Source organism: Ictidomys tridecemlineatus, chromosome 3 (genome assembly GCF_052094955.1).
Source record: "Ictidomys tridecemlineatus isolate mIctTri1 chromosome 3, mIctTri1.hap1, whole genome shotgun sequence".
In the NCBI taxonomy this organism is placed as follows: domain Eukaryota; kingdom Metazoa; phylum Chordata; class Mammalia; order Rodentia; family Sciuridae; genus Ictidomys; species Ictidomys tridecemlineatus.
In genome coordinates, this window is record NC_135479.1 from 38,167,632 (window position 1) to 38,174,356 (window position 6,725).

Consider the following 6,725-nt stretch of genomic DNA (forward strand, 5'->3'; position numbering starts at 1 on the left):
ATGATATGAATTTGGTACCCATCATTAATTCTGAAAAATTCTTAGCCATTAATGCTTGGCATATTTTTCTCCTCCTTTTTACTTTCTTTCCCTTTTATGTTTCCACGATGTACATGGTACCTTCTTGTGTTTGTCCCATGTGGTTCTTGAATATTCTCTTCCATTTTTTCCCATTTTATTTCAGTTTGGGAATTTTCTATCGACAAGTATTCTTTCCTTAGCTGTGTGCACTCTGTTGGTGAATCCTTAAATGACATTGTGATTTTGATCTTTCTTTTTTTTTTAAAATTTAATTTAATTTTTTAGTTCTAGATGGACACAATACCTTTACTTTGATTTAGTTTTAATTTTTATGTGGTGCTGAGGATTGAACCCAGTGCCTTACACATGCTAGGCAAGCGCTCAACCACTGAGCCACAACCCCAGCCCTGATTTTGATCTTTATCATTGCCTTTTTGTTCTTGGTTCGAGTTTCCATTTCTCTGCTAACATTACTCATCTGTTCTTACTTTGTTCCACTTTTTCCATTAGAAAGCCAGGTTTAATGGGTTGGGTAATAAGAGAACTGAGGTAACTAGATCTTTAGGGTCAAGGCTTATGTTTATCTAAGAGTTAGGCTGAGTTTCTCTAGAAATTCCTTCTTAAATAGAATCTGGGCACAGCAGTTCTTTTAGCTCTAATTTTCTGGTATTGCACAGGAACCCTGTTGATGTGGGGGCAAGGTGCTGGGGGAGGAGATGTGTTCTGGAACCCCATGACTAGGGGTCTCAGTCTGTAAGTGAACTTTTGCTCCTAGGTTTTGAGCTTCACAGGACATTTCAACACCCTTTGCACAATCAGGGAGGCTGGGCCAGGGCTGTAGCTGGATATTTTTTTTCTTTCCCTGGGGGGATTAGGGTCTGGTAAGGTAGTTTTCCTTTAGGACAGACAAAAAGCACAAAGCTCTGAGCGTTTTTCAAAATGGCAACACTTGCTCTGAATATATTTCAAAATGGCGACTTTCCCCCTTCCTCCACTAGAAGAAGCATGAGTGGCTATTTCTCTGCTATGCTCCGCGAGGAGCTGGTGGAGCTTCTGGAAGCAAAATTGAGGCACTTTGGGGTCCTAGAGCTGGGCCCCTGGGAGGGGTTAGCTCTCAAGCCAGTCCACATTCAGGGCCCAGCAGTGCGTCTGCACAGTTTTAAGTTTTCCCATCAGTTCCTGGATCTGCTAATCTTCTGCTTCTGGTAACCCACGGTTCTCAGCATCCTTCTCTCCATCCATGGAGAAGTTTGCCTTGTGACTTCAGCTTTCTCAGAGGTCTAAGAAGAGCTGTTGATTCTCAGTTTCCTCCGAATTTTTCTTCTTCGGGGGGGGGGGGGGGGACGGGGGGACATGAGCAATGACTTTCAAGATCTTTCCAGTTCAAAGAAAGGAAAGCAGAAGTGATTGAGCATCTTTTCATATGTCTATTTGCCATTTGTACATATTTTCTGGTGAGGGTGTCTTTTCAGATCTTTTTCCCCATTTTGTTTGTTTACTTACTCCTGAGTTTAGGAGTTCTTTTTAAACTTTAGATACGATTCCTTTATCAGAAGTGTGCATTGCAAATATTTTCTCTTAGTCTGTGACTCCTTTTAAGAGTATCTTTCCTAAAGCAGAAGTTTGAAATTTTAATATAGCCCCAATTTACCAATTTTTCTCCTGCCATGGGTCTTGCTTTTTTTTTTACTATACCTAAAAATCTCATCCCCAACCCTAGGTCTTAGACTGCTTTTTCACTTAACATACCTAGGCTTCTCAAAATCACTAAATACTTTCTAATAATCTTGAACTTTAAAAGCTCCCTAGAAGTCCACATATATTAATCCTCCATAATTAATTTGAACATTTTTCTGTTGTTGGGAATCATGCAATTTCCATTTTTTCTTTACAATTATAAACAATGCTTATGAAAAAGCTGACAAAACATTGTCATCATTGTCTTCATTTAACTTCAGAGCTAAGGGATTAATTAGCCAAAATGTGTGCATATCATTAAGGTGCTTATGCAAATTATTGCATTGTTGAAAACTTTGTACCACCACTGAAATGTGAATCTATTAGTCTTTAAAAAAAATTCTAAAAATGACTTTTATCTTGCTAAAAGAAAAAACTATTACCTTTGGTAAGATAGCTCAGAATGGTGATTTCATTTTTGGGCACTGATATCATTAGGGAACCTCTTGGGAGCGAGGAACACTATATTTTGATCAGAGTGGTGGTAAAGTGGCTGGATCTACGTGCAAAATTTATGAACCAGTACATTTAAAATATCTGTAGCTTATGTATAAATTACATCCCAATATAGGTAAATTACAAAAAAAAGCCCAGTATCATTTTGCTTACATTTATTACATTTCAATATAGGTAAATTACAGGAAAAAAAAACAGTATTGTTTTGGCTTACATTTTGTCTGTTTTTTAAACGTATATGTTCCTTGCTTTTTTTTCCTCCTCCTTCTTGTGATTAATAGGTTCCTGTTCTTCAATCAGGTGGCTTTTAGTAGAAATGATTCAGAAGACATTTTGAAACATGTACCTCAGGCATTTTCTATTGATTACAAATATCCTATAAACTTTAACAGGAGAGAATTGGTTGCATGCAGAGCACAGGAGTGCCATTAGGATTTTCTCTAACCAAAAAAGAACGTGGGGTCCTCTAGGAGGCCTGCTTCCTAATCTCTGGGGATGGTCCCCTGTCAACTGAGTCCTTTAGTGTCATTCTGGGTATGGGCTTAGAGTTCAGGTTTGTATACATTTTTTTTTTTTCACTCGGAAGTAAAGTCCTCATCTTACATAATGCCCTCAGAACCTTGTTAATGTTTCCTCCGAGTTGACTTCTATGGAAAGTGCATCCGTAAGCAGACAACAAAAACAGTTGTGTAAAGCAGAGTTACTGGGAAACCAGAGAAGGCTAGTAAAAAAGAAAAGGGAATTAAGTGTTAAGCAATTTGGGACTAGTCCTGATTCAGCCAATGATTTGCCAACAACCTGCCCAATGTGACCATGATTAAGCTTGTTGACTTTGATCAAAAGACAGGGTTTTGAGAAGTCCAGGGATGACAAGTGTCTTTTTTTTTGTTATATCAGCTTTATAGATTGGTGCTGGATCACTCACAGTTTTGTTGAAAAAATGAAACAAAACAAAAAAAAATTAAAAAGCAAAACCAAAACATAACAAAACAGAATGGTCTTACCTTTGAGTTATTGAATATGGTGCTATGATTGACTGTGGATCTCTGTTGTGAATGCAACACAGTTGGAATTCTTAAGTTAAATGATACTTAAGCTCTTCTCTAACTTGATTCACCTGCAAAGAACCAAATCAGAGAGCAGACTGGCTAGGACACTAGGAAATAGTAACGGGGGCTGGTGTCCAGAAGGTGAAGGGATGTGGGTATCTTGGAAGGGTGCACCTCAGGGAATGCCTGTGCTATAGATACACAAGAAGAAAATGTTTCCCAGAAACAGGGAAGAGGTGAGATCCTGGGATCCTGCCATGAACCAGAAGAGCAGAATGTTCTAGCTCCTCAGAGGGACTAGGAGTCAGATCCCCAATGTTGGTGGACACCCAGGGGCACTAGGTTCCTAGTTAAGAGGAATTTTGGAGGTGTCAGTTGGCAAGCTGCTTTGATTATGCAACTTCCCTCTTTTTATTTTTAAATAAATTCAAAGAATTGAATTCAACTGAATCCCAATGCAAAAAGTTAAATGGAAACGTTAGGGCATGCAAGTTCATCAGCTGCTCTGTCTCAGGGTCTGCCTGTGTTGTTCAGGGAAGCGATCACTCTGCCTTTTCTCTTTCTTTTCTCGTTGGTGGCTTCCCAGTGAGCAATTTCCTAAAGCAGGTTAGACAGTTGTTCAGTGGTTAGTGAAGGGGAACCTGAGGTCAGCCTCTTTGTGAATGGAGAGCAGGACATGGGCAGCCCGTACAAAAAGCTCTTTTGAATTCTTACCTGCTTCTCCAGAACATGTGATAAAATGGCAGTGCTCTCCTGGGAATCAAGATTTCTGCCTTCATTTTCCCAGCTCTGTCCCAAGGGTCCTAAATGGTCACAGTATTACAGAATGAGTTGAAAGGAGCATTTCCTTTTAATTTGTTCAATTCCTTTGCCTTTAAAAATGAAAAAAAAAATTTAAGGTGGAATGATGTATCCTAATGCATCCAGCTGCTCCATGACAGGCCAGTAAACCGGAAATTGGTCATGTCAGAACAAAAGCCTTCAGGTAACTCCAATTAGAGGGCAAGAACCCAGCAGAAAACTAGAGCGAGGCGCCCAGGAACCCTGGAGACTACCCATTCCCAATCCCAGGCCTGCCTGTCAAGACGCCCCAGACTACGACTGACAATGTGAGAGGGGGCTATAGTCAAGCCCCAAATACAGAGCCAGAGTCTTTAGAGATGATATCTTAAATGACCTGTGGAGTGTTCCAGGTGGCCAGGTGACTTTACCACGGCCATTTTGGGAGCCATTACTGTAGTTTCAATGCTCCATTTATAGACACGTAAGCTGAGGCAGAGAGTGGGAAAAGTATTTCCACAAAATCACTTCTAGCAATTTAATTAAAAACCAAGTCCAGAACACAGAATGGGGAGTCCTTGCCCAGCTCTGCATTGGGCCTCCTGGATCGGTCCCTGGGACCCGGGAAGGACTCCGTACTCATGGAGGCTCCAGAATCTCCAGTGATTTGTGTCTATTGGTTTGTGCTGCAGGGCCAAGCAATCCCGAGCCCAGCTGGACCACTAAACAATTTCAAGGAGGATGTTTGATCTGTCTGAACCAAGGGAGCAGGGACAGACTCCATCTGGACCTGGGAACACGTAGCTCACCCCATGTAGCCCTGGTCTCAACAATCTCCACTTGGTATACAATTTTTTTTTTTACAGCACCAGAGACTTTTGAGATGCAATCAACTATATGATGATGACTATCCTTGTCTTCTGTAAGTCTGTGGAATCCATTGGAGTGTTGTGATTAACTCCTGAATGGTCTTGGGGGTAAGGGTTGCATGGGAGTTGGGAAGGGCTGTTTTAAAATGAGTGCTAAGAGGTTGTCTTGGTGAAAGCAAGCTGTTTTTCCAGGTGCCCCTGAGTTTTTAGGTATGCTCTGGGATGTGCTTGGAAGTCCCCTGGACTTGGGAGATGTTTGCAGAGTAGGGGGCTCTGTTCTTCCATGCCCTCTGCTGGGCTGTTGGAATCATTATCATTGGGAACATCCCCGGTCACTGTAGCAGGTGAAAGAGACATGGAAATTCTTGAGCTCCTTCTTAAAGGACTTTGCCCAGAGTGACACATGTCTCTTCTGTTTACATTTTATTGGTCCAGGGGAGTCACATGGGTCTTGTCTGTCTTCAGGATGATATGGAGATATAATCCTGGCATGTGCTCCTATCACGAACTGGAAATACTAGTAACTATCTCTCATCATGACCACATATTCCATGTTAGTCATTCAGTTTTGTAATGATTAAGAACTGTTAAGAAGTAACTATGCTATGCGACCTTCCTAGACTAAACAATGTCCAATGCTTCCCATTCAAATTGCTCACTCAATTAAAACATTTTTTTTCCATTTTAATTTGAAGCAGAGTGGTGGGTCTAGGTGGCTTTATAATATTTACTGCTCTCCATAATATCCTAAATATTATTCTAAATATTCTAAATAATAATTCTAAATAATTATTCTAAATAATATTCTAATATTCTAGAATAAAACATATTCTATTATTTTTGTCAAAAAATTTTAAAAAGATCACATACCTGCAACTGACTTTTATCTAAATGTCAGGAAATCATACTAATTATTGACACATCAGCTCAGTTACAAAGGGAATTATTATTAAGCCCTTAATGGGCACAGGTGTTAATTAGTATGTAGGGTGATATGTTTATTTCATTATTTACTAAGATCACAATTAAGCTTATGAAGGCCAATAGCCTGTGGGTAGTATCTGTTAAGCACTGAAAGAAGTCATTGTGCTATTAAAAGTGTCATGTTATGAAACTTTTTCATGCATACAAAAGAATCCTTTTAAAAAATATATCCCTTTTTTTAATTGAGATCAACTACAGCAGTCTACTTGATTTAATAATAGGTATTATACTCCTTAACATTTGGAATAAAACATGTTCTATTAACTTTGCGTCAAAAATAGCAGTTTCTTTTTATTCTACATTTTTTAAAGATCAGAAAGTATCTTATTAGGTCAGTTGTACAATCTTTAGGTAAGAGTAATAAATATTAATGCATTTTGTATTACAGGAACTCGTGAAGAAATGTAAACCATCTCTCTTGAGAGACCTACAAACGTTAGTGTGGTCAAGCAGTGGCCAGCCCAGCGCTACCCTGTGAACCCGCAGCACCAATGCCCATGATGTTCCCACAGGAGGGACCTCCAATACGAGATTGTTAGTGCAAGGGATAGCTCCCAAGGAGCTCAATGTTAGCTTTGTGGTTTTTAATTTGATTGTGTTTCCCACTCCAATCTCTGAGATTGCTTTAATCAGACATAATTGAAAGAGACAAAGTGTTCCCTTGCTGCCCTGTGGCGGTGGCCATCTAGGGGAGACTGTGCCCCTGCAGACTTCTGCCCTCAGACATCAGGAGGTGTCTATCTCCCTGGTGGAGGCTGCTCCACTTCCCTTGCTTATCTAAAGCATGTTGAGGATTTGCCATATTTCTAAGAACCGCTTCTGAAATTCT